Here is a 26,707-nt window from a genome sequence, read left to right on the forward strand (position 1 = left end):
ACTCGTGTGACCCAGTGGATGGAAGGGTCTACAAGTGGAGGAAGGCCTGTAACGATGTCAAAGTCCTTTGTGAATGAGAGACATTGCAGTTATCTTCTTCTGTGTAGCAAATCACCCCAAACTCAGTCGCATAAAGCAAGAACTATTTTATTATTCTCCTGGGTTCTGTGACCAGAAATCAGAGAAGGCTGAGTGGCAATGGTTTGTCTCTGTTCTATGTGGGCATACACAACTCAAAGTCAAAAGTGATTAAAAAGCCAAGACTGTGAACATAAAACTTCTTAGAATACCTTAACCAATTGAGTTTATTACCTTCATTTTTATATGCATAAAAGAAGAGTGATATATGCTAAAATCCTTCTCTAGTAAGCTTAGCTATTTCAATTCGTAAAACCTAAATTGGAAGTGATCTAAAGCATTTTGGGAGTGGTATTTAAAATAATGGGATATTTTAAATAAATGGTGTTTTGGAATTGAGACAATTGGTGTACTTCTCCCAATAGCCTATTAGGTTTTCCTTGCTTCATATTCTTCATGACACTTGGTATTGTCCTATTTTTATATGTTTTCCTATCAATTCAGCATCTGTTTTCGGTCTTAATTTGCATTCTTCTCATTACTAATGGGATTGGTCTTCTGTTCTAGAGACTTAGGGTCCTTTCTGAAGGAGGTAACAGGTGTCAGGGCCTGTTCCAATTAATTCTTGAGGTTTATGTGCTTGGTGAGCTTGGAATGTGAACCTACATGTGGTTACCAGACTTTTACAGAGAATGTTCATGTATAGGAACCCCATGTCTTGGTACCCAGAGTTGAAAGTCCCAGTCATGACTTTTCTTACACCCCTGTCCTCATCAGACACTTCTTGATGATTCTGAGAGTCGGCTTCTATCAGAAAAGCAACTGCACAGGATCCTCCCCACACTGATACAGGGACCTTCTCGGGGGGAGAGAGGGCATCCTTGTCAAGTGCCAGATCTCAGGGAGAAGCTGTCCCCATTGAACCACTGTGGGTAAGCTTAGCTGAGAGAATGTGTGCGGATGCCTTTTGTCAGGCTGTTCCTGTTATGATGCTGGACTTGAACTTATGACAACTTTTTTCTTTATTCATTGAGATAATCATGTTTTCCTTCTCCATTTTGCTGATGTGGTCAATTATATTGATATTTCAAACCTGAATCAGACTTGCATTTCCGGGGTGATCCCTAATTGGTCTTGATGTATTGCCCTTTTTATACATTGCTGTATTTCATTTCCTAGTATTATGATCAGGGTTCAAAAAGTATCTTTTATTATTTCTTAATTATATTTTTGGTTTTGAGTTTGCAAAAAGTAATTACTCCAGCTTCATCCCAGCTGGAGTCATACGTTGGTAGATTTGGAAAGGACTGTGGAGATAATTTAGCCCAACCCCAGTTTATTGATGGGAAACTGAGGCTGAGAGAGATGGAATAGTCAGTTCAGGGTCACTCACTGGATTGATATGGCCACTTCTGTCTCTTCTAGGAACATTGGCTGTCATTAATCTCTGATGTCAATGGCATCTCCTTGGAGGAATCAGTCTGGAAAGGATGTTAGGAGAGGCTCAGACGTCCCTGTTGGCACAGTTTGGACATCCTTTGAGGATAAAATGGCAAATGAAACCCAGGGTCACACAGGAGTGGGATGAAGGGTAACACTGGCATGTGCTTCCTCAGGAGCTGTTGAAAGCTCAGAGGTTAGACATAGAATCTGACTTTTTTTCTTTTTCTTTTTTCTTTTGTGGTATGTGGGCCTCTCGCTGTTGTGGCCTCTCCCGTTGCAGAGCACAGGCTCCGGACGCGCAGGCCCAGCGGCCATGGCTCACGGGCCCAGCCGCTCCGCGGCATGTGGGATCTTCGCGGACCGGGGCACGAACCCGTGTCCCCTGCATCGGCAGGCGGACTCTCAACCACTGTGCCGCCAGGGAAGCCCTAGAATGTGACTTTTTGATGGGGTAAAAGTTTGGGAGAAGTAGGAAAGAAGGTAGGAAAAGGAGACCTAAACCCTCAACATGCCCTCATTTGGTGTTTGGGTCACATGGTTGACTTGTTGTTTACCTCTGGGGGCTCTGGGAGGGCGACATGGCCAGTTCAACCAAAGCAGGCTTGGGGACACACACTTGGGTTTCAATCCCAGCTGCGCCTCATCCTTGCAGGCGACATGGGGCAAGATGCTTAGTATTGCAGGACTTGGGTGCTCTTCATCTGTGAAAGAGGGTGATGACCCTCCAGGTGTGTTGAAGATGGAAGGAGGTGACATATGCAAAACATGTGTCACAGACTCCTGTTGCCAAGATAGTGAGAAGGGGGGCAGGCCCCTGTGCTTCCTTTTACAGGTGGGGCAGGAGGCGGGGCGAGAGGAAGGAGCTAAGTTGGACTCAAGTGATGTTCCTGTGAGGAGGGAGCGGAGCTGTCCCCTCCTCACGGTCCTCCCGGGCTCAGGAGACGTATTTGTTAATGATGAAAACTCGGGACACTCAGCTGAGTGTGGTCCAGCAAACGTCTCACAAGCTGAGGGGGCGCTTGAAGATGGGTTTGCAAGCCTCAAGAACTTGCTGGTGGAGCAGATCAGGGAAGGGCAGGGATGAATGTCTTCCCAGAAGGGCTGATGGCTCCCTTTCCTCCTGGGTGCCACCCTCACTTATGGCCATTGTGTGTCTCCCCTGCAGCCGTGGGCGCCTCGAGGGCAAAGCAGAAGCTGATTCACCTGTTAGTGCCCAACAGGTTGTCCCAAGAGGGCATTTGACAGTTGACAGGTGAGCAGAGCAGAAGCAAGTGTATGAACATGTGAAGAACAGTTGTGATCACTTCAGGAGAGTGGAGAGGGAGACCCACACTTGGTGCAAGGGCAGGGCCTGGTGGATAGATGGCTGCCCCCAGGTGTGGGAGCAGGCAACAGGAACGGCTCTAGACCCAACCCACCATGTCTGGATGTTACTGTCCAGCTTTTCCCCTCTGGTCACCTGTGCTGCAGCAGCTCCTGTGTCCAGGGGTTTAAAGTGTCCAAGCACATCTGATGATTTGTGAGGAAAGGTGGCATGCAGAGCAGCAAGGAAAATAATCTGCTGTGAATCAGGGTGCAAGCATAGTAGAGTTGTCAACCAAGTCCCAACTGACTGGTGGAAGCCTTGTGTAAGTACAGCAGCTGCTGCCTGGATGCTGACAGATGTGGGGCAGTACTGAGCCTGGCCTCTGGGTGGCAGAGTTGTGCGGTGTGGTCCCTCCTCTGTTTTTGGAATCCTGAAGGTGAGAGCAGGTGGCATTGCGCTCTGAGTCAGGGTGAGTTGCTGCATCTATAGCAGTCTGGGTTCTTTAGATACCAACAACAAAGACCGACTCTGGCCACCTTAGTCAAGAAGATGAGTTAGAAGGTTTTGGTGAGGGTGAGAAGCGATGGGAGAGGAGAGAATAGATCCCAGCATCAAAGGGAGGACTGGAGAACTAATCTTGGAAAAATACAGGGCTTGAGCTGCTTCAGAGAGTCTGGTAATCCCCTCAAACTGAAATTAGGTGTTCTTAGGAAGGATGATGGCAGCATAAATTCAAACCAAACCATCGGATGTCTGCTTTACTCTCATAGTTAGCATGTAATCCTGCCTTCCCATTTGCTGGTTTGAGAACCTGGGTACAAAAGAGTGCCCTTAAGTCCGCTGCAGCCAACACTTCCTGAGAGTGTGCTACTTGCCACCTCAGGAAGTCCTGTGGGGTACACAGATAAACAGACATGCAGTCTTTCTCCAGGAGGAGAGGATCAGGCTGGGTCATAGCAAGGACAGTGTTGGGGCCCCAGCAGGCTCCACACACCCTGAGCTTTGGCTCTGCAACCCTGACAGCAAACCTGGCAGTCCTCACACAGGATGAGTTTGCTAGCTGTGGGAGGGCATAGCACTGGATTCTAATAATTTCTATTGGGGATAAAAGTAGTCCTCTCTCAGCCTTCAGTTTAGGTACTGGCCCCTGGAGTGTGGGCAGAACTTTTGTGAGTCTCTGCACTGGGGATCAGGACCCCTGACTTGCGCCCCTGCTCTACCTGCTCTATCTGGCAGGCGATTATGAGTACCTTCAGCCCGCCATCTGGACTGTGACCCGGGCAGGGCATCAGATGGGGGGTGGATGCCTGCTCCCACCTCTCAGGGGAGCCTGGGGACATGAGGGTTAATGAAGGTAAGCTGTTCTGAGGTCTGTAGAGAAAGCTGTGCAAGTTGATGGCTCTTACTGTGACCCTCTTCCTTTTCCCTCCCCTGATGCACTCAGTGGGGATGGAGTCACAGCTGGGTCTGGATGGCTTAGTATGCATAGAAGGGTATCATTTAGGGGTGGCTCTGTGTCCTACTAAACTTGTGTCCCTCAACGTTTTCCTCATGACTGGAGGATGCCTAGACCTTACTTGCCTGTGCTATTTTCACCATTGCTTCTTGGAAAACTCCTATTCATCCGTCAAACTCCAGAGCTAATGTCACCTCCTTGATGGGGCATTTCTTAGGTAGCACACTATTAGTGACTATTCATCCCTGATCCTACAACAGTTTCCTCACACCGTTAACACAGGCTTCAGTAGATCCTACTATAACTAGGCTTTCTTCCTCTTACTGAATGTTCAGTAATGGCTCCACTGTATTCATCTTTTTATCTACAGGCTGAGCAGAGATTTGTATTTGTTGAATAAATGAATGAAATGAATGAAAATCACCCCTAAGAGATATGGAATGGGTTTCTGTGTCTGGACCATATGCCTTGCTCATAAACAGTCCTTGCAAAACACTCGTGATTGAATTCTTACTCTTTTAACTGCCTTGCACCTGCTTTTGCAGTTCCCTCTGACTTCTCTTTTTGTATTCTATTTTCTTCCTGCCCTTTGGAGGATTCCCTGCCCCCTTTCTAATACCAGGAGGGTGTCTCTGGTATTCCAGTGCCCAGAATTCCAAATTACTTGGGTCTCATGGGTGGTGTGCTGGTAAATGTTTAATAATTGGCTCTCAGCATGTAGTTACAACAGGAATGTCAGACGGTATTTTCATTTGTGGTAAAGTTAACATGAAAATGAAACAATGAAGACAGCTGTCTAAATTTCACTTGTTTCTCAGTGCTTTGAGTGATGTCTTTTTCAAAATAGAGAATAGTTTAACAGTCGAAGAATATTCTTTCAAATTTTTGCACTAATCACAATGGAAAGAATTCAGACAGGACATAATGTTTAGTTTAAACTGAATTAACTTTTCACCCTCACATTCTTAAGTCCAGATAAACAATGAACCAAGAAACGAAGCCCCGATTTATAGCATATGCCATAGATGCCCCCATCATGGCTGACTTGATGTCATTCGATGTGGAGTGGGGGAGAAATGCACAGGAGCAGGGCACCACAGCCCACATACAGGCCCAACAGTTGTGGCCCCATCGGCAGCAAGGTATTCAATAGTGAAAACTAGTAAAAGAATTAGGAAGTGGTGAGTTTGGGATATTTATTGTGTTTATATAATTTATTAATAGTTTACTTAATGTGGTTTTTGATAATGCCTGTGTTAAAACAGCTAGCTCACAGAATTCCTGAAAATCTCACAAGGCACTATGAGCTGGCTCTGACCGACCACTGGCCACATGCCACAAAAAAACTGTGTACTCAAAGAGAGTTGAGGGGAGAGAGGACACTTTTGGGGGACAGAGTTGCATGTATGTGTCCCCTCAGCCTCTTCATGTGGTGAGCTGTACTCAATGCCACAGTGACAGGTTCTGTCTGTTGGTTCAATCAACCTGTGTATGTCATCCCTTCTACTTGGCTTTCCTGCACCATAGTGGTGGAAAAGCTAAATGTACATTTTATAGACCCCTTGCAGTGAGGACATGGGCTTTTGACATGGATCCCTCCAAGCATCTCCACCCATCAGTGCACCTGGATAGGAATTCCAAAAGGTGTGAGGTGATATCTTATTGTGGTTTTGACTTGCATTTTCCTAATGAGTAGGATGTTGAACATCCTTTAATGTATTAATCTATCACATTTATTGTTTTGTCTATGTTGAACCATGCTTGCATTCCAGGGTAGAATCCCACTTGATTATGGTGTATGATCCTTTAAATGGTTCACTAGTACTTTGTTGAGATTTTTTCCATTATATTCACCAGGGATATTGGTCTCTAGTTTTCCTTTCTTAAATGTCCTTTTCTGGCTTTGGATTCAGGGTAGTGCTGGCCTTGTAAAGTGTCTTTGGTAGTGTTTCTTCCTCTTCATTTTTTGCAGAAAAGCTTGAGAAAGGTTGTTGTTCATTCTTCTTTAAACATTTGTAGAATGTACTAGTATAACCATCTGGTTCTGAGCTTTTCTTTGTTGGAATGTTTTTGATTACTAATTGAATCTCCTTACTCATTATTGGTCTGTTAAGATTTTCTGTTTCTTCAGGATTTAGTCTTGGTGGATTGTACTTTCTAGGACTTTCCCCATTTCTTCAATATTGTCCGATTTGTTGATGTACAGTTGTTAAATAGTAGAGTTTTATAATTAATTTTGGTAATATCAGTTTTCATGTCTTCTCCTTCATTTATAATTTTATCAATTTGGTTTCTCTTTCTTTTACTTGCTTAGTCTAAACTATTGTCACTTTTGTTTATGTTCTCCAGAAAACTAACTCTTCATTTTGTTAATCTTTTATATTGTTCTCTTGCTTTGTATTTCATTTATTTCTGCTCCAATCTCTATTATTTTCTTCCTTCTACTAACTTGGTGCTTTTTTAAATAGTTCTTTAGGTTGAAATATTATTTTCCTTAAAACATGCATTGACTTCTATAAATTTCCTCCTTAGAAATGTTTTTGTTGCATACTGCATGATCTGGTTTACATACTGTGTTTGCCTTTTCAAGATATTTGTTTGTTTTCAAAAAAGTCTTCTCTGGTCCACTGGTTGCTCAGGCATGCGTTGTTTAATTTTCATGTAATTTAGCATCTTCCAGCTTTCCTCACGATATTCATTCCTACTTTCATACAATTGTAGTTGGAGAAAATGCATGGCATGATATCAGTCTTCTTAAATTTATCGAGACTTGCCTGTGGCCTAAAATATGACGTATCGTAGAAAATGGTCCATAGGTGCTTGAGAAAATTGTATATTCTGCTGCTGTTGTATGAAATGAAATGTGTATATCTTTTAGGTCTCCTTTGGTCTATAATTTTGTTCAAGTCTGCTGCTTCCTGATCATTTCTCTATCTGGATGATCCTTCCATTGTTTAGAGTGGTTATTAAAGTCCTCACTTATTTTTGTGTTATTTTTTTGCCTTTTGTTCTGTTAATAATTGCTTTATATACTTAGGTGCTCTGATATTGAGTGCATATATGTACGTGCAATTGCAATGTTTTCTTGATGGGTTGTCTTTTTTTTTTTTTTTTAATCATTATATAATGACCTTCTTTGTCCCTGGAGCATTTTTAGCTCAAAGTCTATGTCGTCTGATGTAAGTATAGATATCAGTGCTGTCTTCTGGTTACCATTTGCTTGAGTATCTTTTTCCATTCCATGACTGTTAGTCTTTGGGTGTCTTTAAAACTAAAGTAATTCTATAGTGGGGAGCATATTTCTGGACCTCTCTTTTGTTTTTGATCCATTCAGCGATTTTATGTGTTTCTATTGAATTTAATTTTTTTATGTTTAAAGTAATTATTGATATGTAAATACTTACAATTGCCATTTTGTTAATTTTTTCAAGTGTTTTATAGGTCCATTTTCCCTAGCTTCTTATCTTCCTGTCTTTTGCTAATTGATGACTCTTTGTAGCGGGTATGCTTAGATTCCTCTTTTATCATCTTTTTTATATGTACCAGAGGTTTTCTCTTTATGGTTATCATGAAGCTTACCTAAAATATATTTATAACATCCTATTCTAAGCTGATAACAACATGGATAGCATACATAGATTTTCCCTTTATTTCTCCATCCTACACATGTTAGGTTATCAATATGGCAACTTATATATTTTAATGTTCCATATCCAGTAAGATATTATAGTAGTTATGGTTGTTTAATACATTTTAAACTCTTAACTAGTGTTCTAAGTGAATTACACACCAAAATTACAAGATTACAGGGTCTGATTTTGACAATATGTGTCATTAGCGGTGAGTTTTACAAACTTCTTATGTTTTCACAATGCTAACTATTATTCATTTATTTCTGCTTGATGAAATTCCTGTCGAAATTCTTTTATAGCAGGTCTTCTGGTGATGAACTCTTTCAGTTTTCTTTGTTTAGATATATTTTCAATCTCTTTCTTCATTTCTGAAGAACAGATTTGCGGGGTACAATATTCTTCAACAGAATTTTTTTATTCTTTCTGTACTTGAATACATCACCCCTCTCTCTCCTGGACTACAAAGTTTGTATTGGGAAGTCCCTCTAAATTCTTATGGTGGTGACTTACATGTGGTGACTCATTTTTCTCTTGTTGCTTTCAAAATTCCCTGTGTCTTTGAGCATAGACAATTTACGTACAATGTGATTTCCCATAGCCATTGCAGATTCAACTTGTTTGGCATTCTTTGTGCTTCATCAATTTGGATGTACATCTCTCATTCCATGTTTGGTAAGTGTTCAAGTCTTTTGTTTCAAACATACTTTTTCTCTTCCTCTTCTCATATGGGACTCCCATAATTCACTCTTGTTTCTGTTTGTAATGTCCCATAGTGTTTCTTTACTCTTAAATTAATTTTTCTTTTCACTCCTGTGGCAGGATAACTTCAAGTGACCTATCTTTTAGTTCACTGATTCTTTCTTCTGCTGGCTTGAGTTTGTTGTTGAATCTCTTTATTATATTCTTCAGTACAGTCATTGTATTCTTCAGCTCTAGTTTCTAGTTGTTCTTTCGATGGTTTCTATTACTTTGTTGAACATCTCATTTGGTTGATACATTTTCTTCCTGAATTTTATGAAGTTGTGTGTCGATGTGTGTTTCTTGTATTTCACTAAACTATTTCAAAGAGATTATTTTGAATTCTCTCTACAAGAGTCCATAGATCTCTGTTTCTTTAGAGAGTTTGTTCTTTTCATCATCTCACGTTTCCTTGATTCTTCATGGTCCTTGATTTGTTGCATTGGTATGTGCACTGGTATTTGAGTAAGCAGTCTCTTCTTCCCTTCTTGGACTCTGTGGTCCATGTGTTGCTTCATCTTCATATATATATCCTGTGATTTTCACAGTGAATTCTTGCCTATTGATAGTCCTCTAGCATGTAAGTGTGGAAGGAAACCTGATCATGTTTTCAAAGTATTCTTTAGGAGGGATCTGATAAATTGGGAGGTCTGTCTGTGTCATCAGAGGAGCTGATGGGAAATTGGGACCCTGCAATTACCTTAATATTATGAGAAATATTAAGGTACAGGAAGGGAACTTACACTTCTGAAGGAGGTGGTAGGTTTGAGGGCCTGTTTTTGACAGTGTCTGGGAGATTACATGGGTGGTGGCCTCGGATGTTAACCTACACGTGGTCAGCAGTTTACAGAGAATTCTCAAGTGTGGCAACCTCAAGTCCTGGTGTCCAGAGCTGAAAGGCCCAGTCATGATTTCTTCTAACACCTTGGTCCTCACCGCACAGTTCTTGATGTCTCTGAGCTCATCATCCTCTCCCTCCCTGGGGCAGAGGAGGAAGACATTAACTACTGGGCCCCTGAGTCTTTACAAGTGACCTGGCACTGTTCTGAGCACACTGTAGCAGTTACTATCACCCTCTTGGCACCCTGTAGAGGAGACACCATTATCCATCTTTTCAGTGTGAAATTGAAGCAGAGCGAGATTAAGTAACTTGCCCAGGAGATTAAGTAACAGCAAGTGAGTAATGGACACCAGACTGTATTCATACATCAAAGATATTTGGGGCTTCTTGGAAAGAGCATATTTTGGCTAAAACCCCACGTATCTCAACCCATGGTGACAGATGAAGGCCTGTCTGTGGGGAATGAGACTCATCATGTCTACATCCACAGGATACCAGGGTGCTTTGTCCTGGCAGGAGCAGTAGAGCTGCATCTCATACAGTGGAGCAGTGCTCACCAGGTAACAAACTCTCTTGCTCATCAACAACAAATCCCAAGTCCTTTTGACTGTAAACCAAAACACAGTATATGTGTCCAATTCAGTACAAAAGGGGCTCTTAACAATTTTGTGTTTTTGGTGCTTTAGATGTTGGGCTATGGGGGTGGGGGTGACAAAGTACTTCTGCAGAGGTTCCGGGCAGTAGGAGGGATCAGCGGCAGCATCCTGGAGTGTGACTGAGAGCGTATGGGTGGGAGATGTTGACCATGTGCACAGCAGTTCCTGAGGGGGCAGCACTCCTGGCCAGGTTGAAGGCAGATATTTGGGCTGCAGAACATTTGTGTGCAGTGGGGATTCCATAAGTTGAAGTTGGTGCACCGGCCCTGTTTGAGGAAGAGTAGAGAGAGAAGGCCACTGAGAAGCCATTGGAATTGGGAGCAGAAGGCTGTGCTTTCCTTGGCTCAAGGGGATTAGGCTCAGTACCTGTCAGGATCCCCAGGGTGAGCCTTTGTTGATGCCCTTCCTCTTCCTAGGTCCTGGCCTCCAGCCTGCGCTTCTAATTCTAGACTCTCTTCAGATATTGGACATATGCCCTCCCTTCCCTATGGAGCCCCGTTGTTGTGACTCTGGACTCCCTTTGCTCTGGTGTTGAACTTGCCTGCTCCCCTCTGCACTGGGAGCCTGGTTAGCAAGGACAAGGGCTTATTGCCACTGTAGCCCCAGCATTGCCCAGGTTCTCTTGATGAGTATGTGCCGAAGGGATGGGTTCTCACTGCAACCCTCAGGCTGGGGTTGAGTCCAAAGAGCAAGGGCAGGTGACGGTGCCCTCAGATGGGTGATGGGCTCTGGAGGCAACAGCACATACAGACCCCTTGGTTTGGGTAGAGATTGATGCGGACCCTTTGGGACACCATAATCTGTCTGCAGCATCACAGGGAGGGTGGTGAGCACACTGACCAGCTGACAGCATCTATGGGCAGCCCTGGACTGGATCTGTCAATGGGACTCCAGGACCTCTGGACTTTGGGTTATTCGGACTCACCTGGACACTTTCTTAGCCTCACCAAAAACTGACCTAGCATTCTTCATAACTGCATTATTTGTTCAGTGGCATTTTATTATTTTATCCCTGTTTTTGTTTGAAAAAAAGGTAAGGCTTGGAGCGTTTCAGTAACTAGACTAACTGCACAGATTTAGTAACAGGTTGAAGTCAGTACTTTCCTACAATCACTCCTGAAAATGCCAAAGGGACCTTTCCCCATCCCTGCACAGTGCCCCGCAAAGCAGATTTCTGTGCCCTATATTGTCAGATCCAAAATGCCTCCTTGTGTCACAGAAATGACCTAAAGCCTCTACACAGGAGCACGTGTAACTAGAAGTGCCCATTCATTCATTCATTCATTCATCATCAGAGGGCTCAGTGTGTGTGGACCACGTGCATCGGAACAACTGGATTTGGTGCCCTCGCAACACTCTGACCTGCAGGACTGGTGTGCCTCTGTCCCCCACACCCTATTGGGTGACACTGGGTATCCTGTGAACATCTTGACCATTGCATTGATGAGGACAGTACTTGATTTCCAGCCTTTCAATTCACCAAGCCCTACAGCCCCAGGGCATACGCACTGGCTGTTTCCTCCGTTTGGAAGGACCTCTCTGGATTTATTTTTATCAGTTATTTCTCAGCTTAACTGTCACTCTCTCACAGATTCTGATCTGGCCAAACAGCCACTCACTGAGATATTCATGACTTTCAAGTGTCTAGAGAGCTGTCTAGAGACAGGTGGAGAATGGGGCTTCTGTGCAAGCAAGGCTGGGACTCAGAGCTCGATTCAGACCCAGAGCCGGGAGCCAAGCTGCAGAAGGAGCCCCGACACCACTGTCACCGGACAGTGTCTCTGCTGGATGTGAGCATGCCTCAGGTGTGTCATCAGCAGTGTCCAAGAGACTTTCAGGCCTATCCAGAGCTTCTAAATGCCCACCTGTCCAGCCACCAAGAGCCAGTGTTTTCCGGATTCAGGGAATGTGGTCAGTACAGACCTCACTGCACATCGTGGGACTGCAACATCCTCCAGGCCCCTGGCCCGGTCTGTACAAAAGGTCTGATAATGGGGACACCAGGAATATGATGCCCAGGCAGGTGCTTCCCAAGAGAACCAGGAGCAAGGCCCTCCTCGGATCTGGAGGCCTGAGAAGGGCAGCTCTCTGACGGTTTGGGGGTAACCATCATGAGACCATGAGTGCTGCACCGAATGGGGGACAGAGCGGTGAGAAGGGTGGAGCCAGGCTCCGAATTCAAGTCCCGCTCTGCTGCTCCCACCCTTTGTGAGCTGGGACAAGTCACTCAGCCTCTCTGTGGGTCACACCCGCCTCCATAAAGCTGGGATCTACCAGTACAATAGTATCTACCTGTACATTCACTGGGAGCATTAAAGCAGTGAGAACATGTAAACTTCTTGAGCAACTGACCCACAGAAAGGATGCAATAAAATTATCTATCATTATTATTATTATTATTAAATAACAAGGATGACAAGTGGAGAAATTGGGCTTCTCCACATTGACACAGGTCCTGACACAAGTGGGGCATCTTTACTACCTGGTAAAACCAGTCAGTGTTGGCCAGACAATATTGGGAGGGGGGTGTCACCATGTCCTCTGCCACTCCTGCAGCTGAGTGAGCAGCCCAGGAGGGTCTTATGGATGGGGTGCAGCCAGCAGTCCCACAGGGTCGGGTAGGCATTGGGGAGGGATGATGGACGGGAATCCAATAGGCCTCTCCGGCCCTTTTCGCTTAAGATTGCAATTGCTGGGCATTGCTCTGGAGAAGAAAGGTCCTGACATCCTTGAGGCGAGGATGCAGGGGAAATGCACGGGCACCATGTTGAGTATCGTCTGGAAGCTCATGAGCTCCAGGTCTCCACGCCTTGGGCGTTCCTCTCGGCAGATGCCCGGAGAGGGCTCTCTGACCCACAGTCCCGGGGGCAACTGTCAAGGGCAAAAGCAAGACCCCAGACATGGGGAGCATCCCTGTGCCCTGCTTACCATGTCCCTGTGTGGACACCACATCAATGACATCTGGTTGCAGCGCTGGACAAAGTCACACAAGGTATCCAGTTTTCTCTGAAAAGCAGATGTGGTTGTGAGGAAGCTACAGGCATAGATGCTGCCTCTAGAGGGGTAGTGTCCCCTCTGACTTGAGATGGTCTGTCAGGGCTCTGTCCCCACCAATTCCCTGAGACAGCACTGAAGCTACCCTTTGGGGCCACCCACCAACATCCAGAAACCTGGGCCCATCCCAAGGAGAAACCCTGCTGGTGATGGGAACATGAGCCTTCGTAATTTTTGGCCTCCCCTGGGCCACTAGGGTCGAGAGGGCTTTGGCTTTTCTCTGGCACCAAGTGACTGTAGTCCAGTACCCAGAGCTCATTTCCATGCCTTATGGGTCCAGACCTGTGCACGAACCGGCTACCCGCACCTCCTGCTCCCCAGCCTTGGGGTCATCACTCCTTCCCAAGGGACTTTCTCACCTCCATTCGTTCCATCCTGTGTCCCTGGCACCCACCATGGACAATCACTGTGGGGCATGACATTTCACATGTCTCCTCTGGCTCCGAGGAAGAGAAAACACCGTCTGCGTCCTTGTCTGGCAGCTCCTGGGTGCAGACACATGACATCTCTTGCCCCGGCACCTGTCAAGTACTGGCCACTCAGCAAATGTTTGTTGGAGAATCAAGGACAAATGAGCAGCACCCGGCACGTAAGAGAGTGGCCTCCATGTGAAAACCACACCAACTCCTTTTGGTTTACAAAGATGGCTCTTTTCCAAATATCAACAAACTCTATCCTGTCCCCTTGGTTTCTGGCGGCCACCCTTGCAGGAGAAGCTGGGCGTGAGGCTGTGCCATGTGACAGAGGCTGGCAGGGGTGCGGGCATTAGCAGGTGACAGGGCTGTATTCACCCGGCTCTGGCAGATCCAGCCTCCCCAGGCCACACTGCAGCCAGTGTAGACGTCAGCCCGGGCAGTGACCCTGTTTCCCACCAGATCTCAGGCCCAGCTCCCCCTGTCTGGGGACACGGCACCCCTGCTCTAACTACTTCTTATGGACCCTGGGTTGGGCACCACCCCGGGTCAGCCCCAGCCTCCTCACCTGACCCTTGGTCCCTGTGCTCACCTGCGCTATGCCCCAACAGCTCAAAGTCAGGTTAGGACTCCCTCCACCCTCCCCAGTCCCCGGTCCCTAAAGGCCAACCCTGCCACGACCCTCATCCTGACATGAGCCAGGGATGAAGACCAAGGAAATGGAGCCCAGCATACATCAGAGCCCGGGGAGGGGGACCAGGTCCCTGAAACCTGAGGATCCTTTTCCAAATGCTAGTGTGAGTCCTGGGAAGGTTCAGTCTACAAAGAGTCTTTTGGGAATTGAGAAAAAGCCATTTATATCAGGAGGGACCATAGCTGTTTCTGAAATAGGCTACCCCACGTTGCTGATTCAGTGATAAAGGCCCTGGTTCAGGCTGTCTTCGGAGGTGGGGAACCGTGTTGTCTGGGGGACATTTTGTGAGTCTCAGGTCCTCTCTGGGGTCCCTCCCTGCCCTCTGTCACCCTCTTCTTTCTGCCACCTCTCTCTGCCCAGGTAGGTGGGAGCGGGAGGGGTGGGGGCCGGCATCTCCCCATACACGTCAGAGGGCCTCTCTGTGCAGGTCAGTGTGGGCATCAAGTATGCTGACAATATCACTACGAAACACACCACTTACTTTTTCTGGTTTCTGGGCTGGTGGTGGCTCCTTGACGATCTAGGATGTTAAAGAGACATAAACACAGGCTGGAAGGGGCATGGAGGGCTCTGGCTCAGCTATGCAGACAGAAGGGGACCCCGCTCGGCAGCAGTAAGGGATCAAAACATGGGCTTTGGGGTGTCAACCTAGGTGCCCAGAGCCTGAGGGTCTGTGGCCAACAGGCTCCACCTCCCTGAGCCTCAGGCTCCTCAGTCATGTTGGGGGAATCGGTATCTCCGTGGAGGGTCAAGGGGGAGACAGGCAGACTAAGGCCCCTGGTCCGTGGTAGAGTTTTCAGCAGCAGCCCTGACATCATATGAAGACAAGAGAACACTCGCCACACCCCTCCTCCTCTCCCCTTCCCTCCCTCCCCCTGCAGCCCTCCCTGCCTCCCAGCCCTCAGGGATGACAGTCCCCCTCCCTCTCCCCGACCCGGCTTTCTCTCCTCACTTCTCGCCCTTGGCAGAAATTTGACCTGCTGGCTTCTATGCTGCTTTGCTTGTCCTTTCTCAGCTCTGCTTGTTCGTCTTCTTCACCCACCTCTGGCCTGTGTCCTTGCAAACCTAGCCGGCCAGCGCCTCTGCCTTCCCTCCCACCCAGGGCCAGTCCCTGTCCTTTATCATTATCAGGGCACCTGCCACACCCTCTGAAGGTGACATTTACCCTCAATGCTCCCCAGCTACCAATACCATACCAGACACCAGATGGTGAGCGCCTGTGGGCAAGGGAGGTGGCTGCTTCATTTCTGCCCCTCTGTGCCCAGCACGGGGCCCTGCACATTCTGGTGACTTAGTGATGACTGATGAAGGAAGGACAGAAGGCACTAGAGATGGGCAGGGATCCATGCTGTTTTCAAAGGCGCAGCTGCCCCCGGGGTTAGCATCCTCCCGGCCAGCATCCTTCTCCCTTTGGGACATCAGTGCCCTTGCAGACCCCTCTTCATCCCCCAACAGCAGAGACTCTTGGGTCCTTGGTCCACCTGAGTCCTTCAGAAGCCTGACTGCTGTGGGGCAGCCCTGGTCTCAGGAGGTCTGGGGTCCTTATGCCCCAGGGGCCAGGACAGCCCATAGGCCACCTCCCTGTGAAGGTGAAAGCATGAAGCAGGTGGCCTCCTAGAAGCCCAGGCTGTGTCTATGCCCGGGACAGGAGGACAGAGTCTGTGTCTTGATTGCTTGTGTGTTGGCCCTGGAGCTGATGGGAACACGCCCGCAGGCAGGATCGTGGGGCAGGCATGGGCATGGTCCCTTGGGGCTTGGCGAGGGCTGGATGCAGGCTGTGCGGGCAGGGGTCACTCACCTTCCTGCGGCACAGCCACCAGATGCACCAGAGCATCAGCGGGACCAGGAGCAGGGCTGGGATGAGGGCATAGAAGTAGAGAGGGTTGACATAGAGGGTGAACTGTGGGGATCGTGAGGAGGGAGGCTCCTCGGGAGGCTGCTGGGCATCTAGTGGGGCAGCTGGTGGAGCATTCTTGCCATCTGGTCCCGCTTCCTACAGAAAAAACACACAGCAGAGTCCCGGCATGGACCAGGCGCCTGCTACTTGGATCCCATACCAGCCCACCCTGTCCTCACAGTCCCCCTTCTACTTGGTTGCCCTACCTGAGGAGACAGATTCTAGGAGGTCGGGGCTGGTACCCAGAGAGCCACTGTGGGGCCCTGGGCCACAGACCCCACTGCTGGCCCTGCTCAGAGGCTCCCGCCAGAGCCCTGTCAAGGAAGCCCAGTCTTCCATGCAGTGACAAGCCAGCCCTCACTGCCTGCCTAGTATGACATACAGGGGTTTTGTAAGGACCACAAAATGCTACGACACACAGATGGGTGAGGGAGGGGCTTCGGGGCCCCAGAGAGGTGTGGGTGCAAGAGCAGAGGCAGGACACCCTGCTCACCTCCCCGTGCCTCCCTCCCCTACCTCCCCCCTCTGCATCCTCGGGCCAAGCTGACTAAGCACGGCCACAGCTGCTCCCACCCTCCTGACCCCTGTGCCGGGGACCCCGACTTGGAAGGCCCAGGGTTCCTAGAGGTCCTGGACCCTGTCCCCTAGTACACAGTGCCCCAGCCTCTCCTGCTCACCCTGGCTGGAATCCAGGATGGAGCCTTGAGCTCCCCAACACAAGGCCGGGGCCAGGGGAGGTGGCAAGGTGGGTCCAGGCTGGGCAGAGCCTCAGCCCTGTTCCTGGACTCTGCTTAGGGCTCTAATTGGTCTCTTCCATGTGCCTTCAGTGACACTTGGTTCACAGAGAGAGCAAAGGTTTGCAAGGCCTGGACAGTAAGGTGACCCCCAGGTGCTCTTTTTAGTAGCACTCTCAAGGCACTACCCAAGCCTCATGGGGGTTCAGCTCCTGGAGGTTGGGCTAAGGGCTCCGAGCTACCTGGGAGATGCTGCTCAGGGGCCTGTCGGCACAAACTACCTTTTGGGCCTGCCTGGGGTGTTGTTCCCTTCACTTGCCTCCCCAGGGTGCAGGGTGTCAGGACAGCCTTAGATGCTAGAGCCTTACCCTGGTACTCGCACAGTTCCTGCTGGTGATGCTAACATTCTTCCTGATGAAGCTGACACCATGGTTCAGGCTAACTTCAACAAAGAGTTCCCTAAAGCACAGAAGGGGCAGACAGTGACCACCAGACAAGACAGACAGAGATCTTACACTTGGCTCCAATTGTAGCTTATAATATCTCCTGACTGTAATGACTTTGAACATGAGGTATTCAGGGCTACCAGAGAGCAGATAGCAGGGGTAAGCGGAGCTCATCCCAAAGTACTACGAGGTCAGCTTCTGCAGTGAAGGCTGACCAGGCAGTGAGGATCCCTGCACGGGGCCAGATGTCCTCGTGGCCATGAGTGAAGTGACCAGGGATGGCGGTATGATGTCACCATCCCGACTCCTCTGTACGTACAGAGTATGTGAATTTAGCTCCAAAAGGCTGCCTGGAGCAAAGGTACCATCCCTGGGGCACATCATCTCCTGCATCCTACGCTCCTCAGCAGAGCCTGGGCCACAACAGATCGCTGAGCACCTCCCAGGACCACCAACCAGGGCAGGTGTGAAGGATGCCCTCAGTCCTCCTGGAGACAGACATGTGCTGCCCCAGTAGAGGTGGCTTCCTAAATTTTTTACACCTCATGGTGGCAAAAACTGCCCACTTGGCCCCTGGGCTGGGCACTTACTGATCTGGCTTCTCTATCTTTACTCCTGGGCATGTTATACGGGTATCTTTCACAGACTTGGCTTTTATATCTGAAAGACAATCACATGAGAAGAATGTCAGTGGACTTGTCCACCCATCCGCCCCTCCCCTTCTGCCTGCCCTTGGAAGCAGAGCTACCACTTTGGCAGAAGCAGCTTCTCTTCTCTGCCTTCTTCTGACACCTGCTGTGGACCAGGCATTGTCAGGGCTCTGGCGTTTAGTGGGAACAAGGCACGCAGAGGCCCTGCTCTCAAGGACCTGACATTTGTGGGACTGGAGAGGGAGACAGACAATAAAGTAACAAACAATCAACAAAATACGCGCCGGAGTGAAAAGTGCAGTGACATCAATAAGTAAGGGACAGGATAGAGAAGGGAGGGGAAGAGACAGCTGCTTAGGAGCAGGTGACCTGTCCTGTCCTTTAGAGACTCAATTTCTCTTTAAGAGAAAACGAAATATTTATACAGGACATGATGGGATGTCTGGGATTTGCTTCACAATAATCAATGGTGAGAGTTTCAGCAAAACCAGATTGGCCAGGATTGGTAATTACTGAAAGTAGGGGAAGGCTGCTTCAAGGGCATGATACGATTTTTGCTACTTTTGTGTATTATTGAAAATTCCCATTAAAGATAAGGTCTCTCTGAGGCAGTGTTCCTGGAGCTTAAAACCGGATGAGGGGAAAGGCAGGGAAAGGCAGGGAAAGGTCTGGGGAAGAGGGTCTGGGCAGTGGGAGCCTGTTCCGAGGCCTGAGGCATAACTAGCTGAACTTGTGGGAAAGAGGTGAGTGAGGAGAGGGGGCGGGGCCTCGTGGGCCCTGGGACGGGCTTTGGGCTTTATTCTAAGTTCAGTGCGCCTGTCGCGTGGCTCGCCAGGTTCGGGTAAGTTTGGACACTGAGGTAGCAGGGCCTGCAGGTGGACTGGATGTGGGATGAGAGCAAAGAGGAGTCAAGCGCGACGTGCCCGTTAGTGAGCAGAGCGCCTGGGCGGGTGGTGGTGACATTTATGGACACAGGGAAGCCTGAGGGGAACAGGGCTTCTGTGTTCGTGCTTGTTCTGTAATTTTATGGGATCTGGGAGGTGGCACTCCGGAGGCTAGGACAGTCTGTAACTAGTAGCTGTGGAACCTTCTCCTCACCTGAGCCCTATCTGCATACATCCTTGTAAAAAAGATATAAAAAAAGATGGGAAGGTCCAGCTGCTTTGACTGCTGGCTTTCCTACCAGCTTTCTCCCCACCCTGCTCAAACGTCCCCAGGTCCCAGACTTCCCCTGTGAAAGAATCAATGGTCCCAGAGGGCTGCAGCAGTTCTGACATCGGTGATTCGGGAGGAGAGGCCTTGCACTGGCCTTTTTCTTGACACAGGCTTCCCAAGGCCCTAGGAGCTAGGTCACCACTTCCTGGGGTCTGGAACCACAGCTCTGCATCTGCTGCCCTGTGTGGACAGATGCTGGCCTGCACAGTTTTGCTGTGTAGGATGAAAGCAGGTTCTCTCCTAGACTTGCACCCACAGGGCCGTGATCAGAGGTTAGGGACGAAGTTCTAAAGGAGGGGCCATGCCCAGGGCCACACCTCTAGGGACATGTTCCACAGCATCTCCCTGAAAGTGGAGATAGCTTTAAATGTTCTTCTTTTAAATTTATTCAAAAATAGGCTTGTCATCTCTTTAGAAATATTCTCTAATTTTTACAAGACTGGAGTCTAGGTGTCACTACCTGGACACTTAAACTTCAAAAGCACACAGATCATAATCAAACGAAAGATTTTCCTCTTACATTCCTAATCTGTTAGTGTTTTTAGAGCCTCCTTTTAACTTAGGGGTATTTTGGGGGGAACTAATATGTCTCATGAAGAAGGCTCTGCGTGACGCTTAATACTTTCCTCAATTCCACTTCAGTTTTTCTTCTATCATTCAGGAAAACTGGGGTTTACCAGCTGTATTTGAGATGTTACCAGCACTTATATGTGGATTTGGAATCGGGGTAACGTCTTATTCTTTACTTTTTTGTACTTCCTGCTTTCTACTGTGTAGCATTGTTATAATCAACAATCTCTAAGAATTTTTATTGCTTTTCTCTTTTTTGCCGCAGGTCAGGGCTATTCCCTACAGAATGGTTCATTTCCATGGAAAGGTTTTTGGATCTAACTCAACTGTCAGATTAGCTGTGAACTTCGGACAGTGTTAGTCCTTTGTTGGGACTGAAAATGAAAACTAATCGCCGAGTATGGTTAGGGGAAAGGATCTGCATCTGAAGGATAGGATGGTTGGGATTACTGTGAAAAAAATTCCAAAGGGGAGCAACTTACTTTCCATAGGCTGTTCACAATCCAGAACAGGGAGAGGGAGGTGACGGCAGGCACCCCACATACTAAGGGCCCAGAAAAGCACGGGTGACTGGAAAGTAGTTTCCAATATTAATGGATTAACTAAATACTTCACTTGCCACATTTAAAAAGCTTTGTCTTAGAATATGAAAACTTTACATACTAGCAACAGACAAAACGTATAGAAACCTTGATCAAAATATTTCTTCTTTATGCTTCTCTATGTTTTCTAAACTGTTTTGCCATATGTTTTAATCAGAGGAAAATGTAATTAAAAAGAACCAAATCAATCCTCATCAGTGCATCAGGGCTCCTGGCGATAAACAGCCCTGTACGGCCACTTCCTGTCAGCCTTGACTATGTGCAGTGAGGCGGTCAGCAGAGGAGCCCAGGACTGTGGGATGGGCTCTCCCGTGTGAGATCCTGGTGCTGGTCCAACTCAGAGAGAAACACTCGTGATATCTAGAGTGGGAAAGCAATATAGCCACGGACCACAGGGGAACATCTGAACACATTTCCTGGAGGATAGGTTGAGTCCCACCTTCCTCAAGAACTGTCATCTCAGTGAGGTGAAAGGCCCAGACTGGGCAATCACATCACCTATGCCTACTTTCCAGCTCTTTCTGAACCAGCTTGTGACCTTGGGCAAGCTCTTGAATTGACTCTGACTCTGGTTTCAGATCTACACAAAGGAATAACAACAGGTTTCTTTTGAGAATTAACTGGGATAGTGCATGTAAGGCACTTAGCACATTAGCAGATGTAGTAGGTGCTCAATAAACATTAGCTCTCCACATAAATGTGTTACTCAGTCCTAATCACTTCTGAAGTATAAACCAAGAGATATCTAATTCCCTGAGGCCATCTACACATTATGTGGTGTGAGAGTGTGGCAATGGCAGAGCCCTGCGCATTCGATGCACCCGTGGAAGAAGGAGAGATGGCCCAGAACTGTGTTGGGGCCAAGGACTCTCTCTGGGTTTACCAGATGGCCCTGGAATGAAGAGTGTCACTGAACATAATATAATCATATTAAGTCAATGCATCAGCGGAGGGTTGAGAAGGAAGAGAAAGTCCCACTGTCCCCAGGCACCCTTTGTGGGAGATCAGGCCCACCTCAGCACTGAGCACACATCTGCTTCCCCAACTGAGTGCTTCCTCAGGGCTCTCACCCTTCCTGGAAGGACACCTGGTGCCTATTTCCAAACAGTAGCTTTACGTATGTGATAGGGCTTAGTTAGTACACCTACCATACTGGCCCCATTTCACAGTGCAGATAATAGAGGCTGAGAGCAGAACACTCATTAGGTCAAGATCACACATGAAATGTGGGCCAGAGCCAGGATTCCGGGGCTCAGGCCTGGCAGTTGGCATCCTCTCTCAATCCCAGGTGACCACACGGTCCTGGGAGAGCTCAGTGCACCTGGCCCAGACTCAGCGCCCTGGGGCCGCCTCCACTTCCCACCAGCAGACTCGTGAGATTCAGGTCCTTGTCTCTCAAGGGAAGTGAGGGCCGAGGAATGTGTGGGGGGAGTGTAGCAGTGAGGACAGACCCAGCACCCCCAACCCAGCTTTGAGAGGTGCACTCCCCAACCAAAGATGCTCTAGATGTGCTGGGGACTGATCACTTCCTGGCCTGAGATGAAGGGAGCAGTGGCCAGGCTTCCCAGCCAGGTCCTTCCTTCCATTGTCCATGCTGTCTCTGTCCTCACAGTGTCCACAGTGAGTGGTGAGCAAGGGCTTCGACGGCCTAGCCGGCTCAGGGAATGCACTGTGGTGTGGGAAGCGTGTCACTTGGCGGCGCCAAGGGGGTTACTTACCAAACAACCGCGTGTCTCCGAACTTAAATCTACAAATAACTTCATCCTTCTTCTTTGCATTATTAAATCCTTTTCCAGAAATCATCAATTCATTTTCATCTGCAAGGGCAACACCCAAAGGTCTGTATTAGGAGGGGCTGAGTGCTGTCTTCCCTCTGATTTTGCAGTTATGACAGGCCACTCCATAACTGAATTACCAGGGACTCTGATGAGGAAGCATATGTGTCTGAACCAATATCTGTGTGCACACTGGGCCTCACCGGGTATCACAGAGGGTACAACTGAGATGGATGGGCCTTGAGCACTCGGGGGCTTCTCACCACTGCCCCTGACCCATCCAACTCATTAAAGGCACCCAGTCTCATACCCTCCACAGGGGCAAACCCAGCCATAGGTTTCTGACTCTGAAGCCAAGGTCTTCCCTGAAAGGTGCAGGCAGTGCTGTCCACCAGGCCCTCTCTTACACAAATGCCAGGAACCCAGATAACGCAGGCTGAACACAGTCCTGACCCTTGTCTGAGCTGAGCACACAAGCCTGGGTGTCTGGGGGGCTTTCTGACTCTAGGGGGTCTGCTCCTCCTCCGTGTATCTCTCTCTGCCTATGGCAGGCTGGAGACCCCAGGAGCAAGGCCAGGACCTGGGCAAGGCAAGGAGGAGGCGAGGACCGAGCCCCAGAGAACCCCCCATGGAAGGCGACGTCCTGCCTCAGCTGTGGGTCTGAAATCCGCAGTGACTGCTCTGCCCTGCTCCCTTCCTGCCCCTGCACGTGCCTCACACAGACCCCTACACCCCCCACAGAGATTCGCCAAGCACCTCCTTCTGTCGGGGTGGGAGACACTGATAGGCAGTTCTGGGCCATAGGGTCTCCCCGGGCTTCTGGGTCCCCACTGGTGCTTCCTGACAACTGAAACAAATACTAGGGCATCCAGAGAAGGCAGCTAGAGTGCCTGACTTCTGGGGAGCTGGCCAGGATAAAGGCAGGTCTTCCTGCTGCTAGCCCAATGTCCAACTCTGTCTCCTGGTCAAGGTCAATTAATTACTCGAGGTCAGTTAACTCGGAGGGACATGCCTCAGAAATGCCAGCACAACCTTGGACCTGGCAGTCCTGATTCCACCTGCTTCAATTCTTCATGCAGTTCCCATCAGATCAAGGCTAAGTTTGCAAATTCTCTGCTTTGAGGCAATTAGATTCTTGGACTGTAGGCTGAAGCTTGCCTGCTAGTATGTTTTGATAGGCTTTTGGAAGCAGAAAGCTCCCATAGAGGACCTGGCAGTCCCGGCCTCATGGTGAAGGTTGGACCCAGCTTCCTCTTCCACGTAGCTGACAGGAGGGAGGGCGGCAGCCAAGGGCAGGGCCGTCTGATAGGCCAGCGCACAGCCCGTGCCGCATCCTCAGGAGCAGCGCACGCTGCCCTCCGCCTGGACACCCTCCTTCCTCCTTGTGTCTCCTGCTGCCTTCAGCCCTGCTCGGGTGCTGCTTCAGCTCTACAGCAGAGCCCCCTGTGCCCCAGGCAGTGCTGCTCCCAAAGGGGGGCTTCTGAACTCCGGCAAGTCTCCAAAGTGGAAGGCAGGGTCATGGTTTCAATATTTCAGCAAAAGAGACTTCCAGGTCAAGGATTTTTGCTTTGTCCAGAAAGCTGCTCCTTTTGCTTCCCAAACCCCTCCCCCTGCACCCCAATTCCTCCAACAGTATCAACCACACGAAGAAAAGGAAGTCACAGGAAGGTCTATAATAGGCTTGCAGGGCTGCATGTCCCACGTACAGTCCACTGCCCACCAGCTCTCAGGCAGCAGACAGACGAACAGTCCCGGGGAGGGAGATGGACCCTTTCTGGAACAGAGAGCTTTCTCTCTGGAAGAAAAGTTGTACACCAGGACAGCCACGGGCTCCAGAGAGAGGAGCTGGGAAGTCAGGCGTCTCCCTGAGAAGGCTGGTGGAGCTGGGCATGAAAAGGGCATCTAGCCTGCCTGAGACTGACACAGATGCACAGGTGGACATGACCTGACTTGGGGCGGGCAGGTCTGGGAGCACCACATGCTGCTTGGGACTGTCACTTTGAGAGAAACTGGACACTGACCAACTGTGACCTGGGTGTCCCCTTAAGGCAGCAGGTCTACTTCTGGTCTTGACCCCAGGGAATTCCTTTCCCAAGCTCGTAGAGATAAGCATCAGGACGGTCCTACAGTATGACTTCTAGTATCGACCTATTAGGAACAATCTGAATATTGATCAAGGGAGGCCCATGAAATAAATTGTTCCATCCATGCACTGGAATACTATGTAGATGGCTGCAAAGTACTATGTACTGCATGATCCCATTAATGTAAAAATATCCTTGTAAAGTATACTGAGGTAGGTCTTTACATATAAAAGCTGAACTCTTTGTGGTTGTTCTCTCTGGAGAGAGTAGGATGGGACAAGGGGGGACCTTATCACTCTGGGGGACAGCCTGGACCCAGGCTGGTTGCAGGAGTGTCCCCGTCTGCGCAGGGTGTCCTGCCTTCATCCCGCGGGTCCTCCTGCCCCGCACAGCCTGCCCACCCCCCACACCCCCAGAGGGTCTCTGGCCATGATGCAGAGCTGGATGCCGGACCTCAGAGGGAAGCCCTGCTCTGCACTGTGTCCTCCTATGGCCACACTGCTGGGCCCCACCTGCTGGGCTTCCTGCAGACACTCACTCTGGCCCAGTCACATACAGGAAAAGGAGTGACCAGGTGCCGCCTCCAGCCTGCCTCTGGGGTCCAAGCCCCGGGCCAACCCAGCAACACACAGGAGGGATGAATCCCCAAACCACGGTGCCGAGGGTCCCAGGCCAGGCCCCGCGCTCATCCCCTGTGAGTCCCTGAGGAGAGCTTCTAAAGCAGCAAACTAGCCTGTGGAGGAAGAAATCAGGGAGTAGCTGCCTCCAGGCGGTGGGGCAGGGATTGCCTGGGAAGGGAGCTGAGGGCACTTTCTGGGGGCAAATGTAATGTTCTGGGTCCTCACAGGGTTGGGGATTACACAGGTGTGTACATTTGTCAGAACTCGTCAAATGATAAACTTGTTTGTTGCATTTCAAAAAGAGAAATCTTAACAAATCTTGTTTCCCAGATAAAGAAATGTGGTGCAGTAGCCTGATGACTGTAAGTTATTTTGAAATGCATCAAGATATAAGATGGGGACTTCCCTGGTGGTGCAGTGGTTAGGAATCCGCCTGCTAATGCAGGAGACAAGGGTTCGAACCCTAGTCCGGGAAGATCCCACGTGCCGTGGAGCAACTAAGCCCGTGCACCACAACTACTGAGCCTGAGCTCTAGAGCCCGCAAGCCACAACTACTGAGCCCGCATGCCAAAACTACTGAGCTTGTGAGCCTAAAGCCCGTGCTGCGCAACGAGAGGAGCCATGGCAATGAGAAGCCCGCGCACCTCAACGAGGAGTGGCCCCTGCTCGCCACAACTAGAGACATCCCACAGCAATGGAGACCCAATGCAGCCAAAAAAAAAAAAAAAAAAAAAAAACAGAAATAAGATGAATTGATGAAAACAGAGAGTCAAGAAAGAGAGAGGAGTTAGATAAATAAATGATAAAGGAAATACGGTCAGGTATTAATTGCAGATCCAGGTAGTGGAGAGAGGGGTATCCATTGTACGTTCATTTCCACTCTGCTATAGGTTTGAAATGTTCCATAATAAAAAGCTGGAATAAAAACAATGAATTGAATGATAAAAATAAAAACACAAAACTGTGGACACAGCCAAGCAGAAGTCATGGTTCATACTAGGTGACAAGTGCCTGACAAGAGACAGGAATAGAGCAAGGGCTGTGAGAAGCCAGAGGGACCAGTTGAGTAGGAAAGGCTTTGGAATTGAGATGCCCTGAGAATAAGACCTAAAAGGATGGTGGGCTGGACCCTGTAAAGCTGAGGAAGGTTTTTCAGGGAGCCCAGTCCCCCCAGCCCCCGGCCTCTGCAGCAGGTGGGCTTAGAGCAGAGGCTGGAGCTTGGAGGGTCTGGTTGTCTGGCTCGGGGGCCTCAGCCTCCATGGTCAGGCTGGGGTAGGGAAGTGGCCTTCTCTGCCCCTCAGGCCCTGTGCAGAGGATGGGCTGGAGCACAGGCCTGGAGGCAGGGAGGCCGGCAGAGGCCTCTGCCTAGTCCTGGAGGGAGGCCGAGAGGCTGAAGAGGCCACGTGCCTTATGCTCCCCACTCCCGGCTTCCTCACACCTGGTCGACTTATTCAGAACGATAGCCTGATGAACAGCTTCTTCTACTTTATTTGGGGTCCAGGTTCCTGCCTTGAGCTTTCCCTCCAAGTGACAGTCATGCTGTGTGGCAGCTTTTGACAAGATGACAGCAGTTGTAAAGGTCAGAGCAGCAGTGCTGGGTCATGCCTGCAGAGGGTGTGCGGTGGGCACCTGTCACCTCAGCTGGGCCACCATAGGGCATGAATGACAATGGGCATCTTCCTCTATGGTTTCACAGGCCTGTGTATGTCCCAGGGACATAATCAGAGAATTGAAGCTGTCAGGCTACTGCACGGCTGGCACGTGACACCAGAGAAGCCCTGGTTTCGTGTCTGGGGGCAGCA

The sequence above is a fragment of the Hyperoodon ampullatus genome (assembly GCF_949752795.1).
Source record: "Hyperoodon ampullatus genome assembly, chromosome: 1".
NCBI lineage: Eukaryota > Metazoa > Chordata > Mammalia > Artiodactyla > Ziphiidae > Hyperoodon > Hyperoodon ampullatus.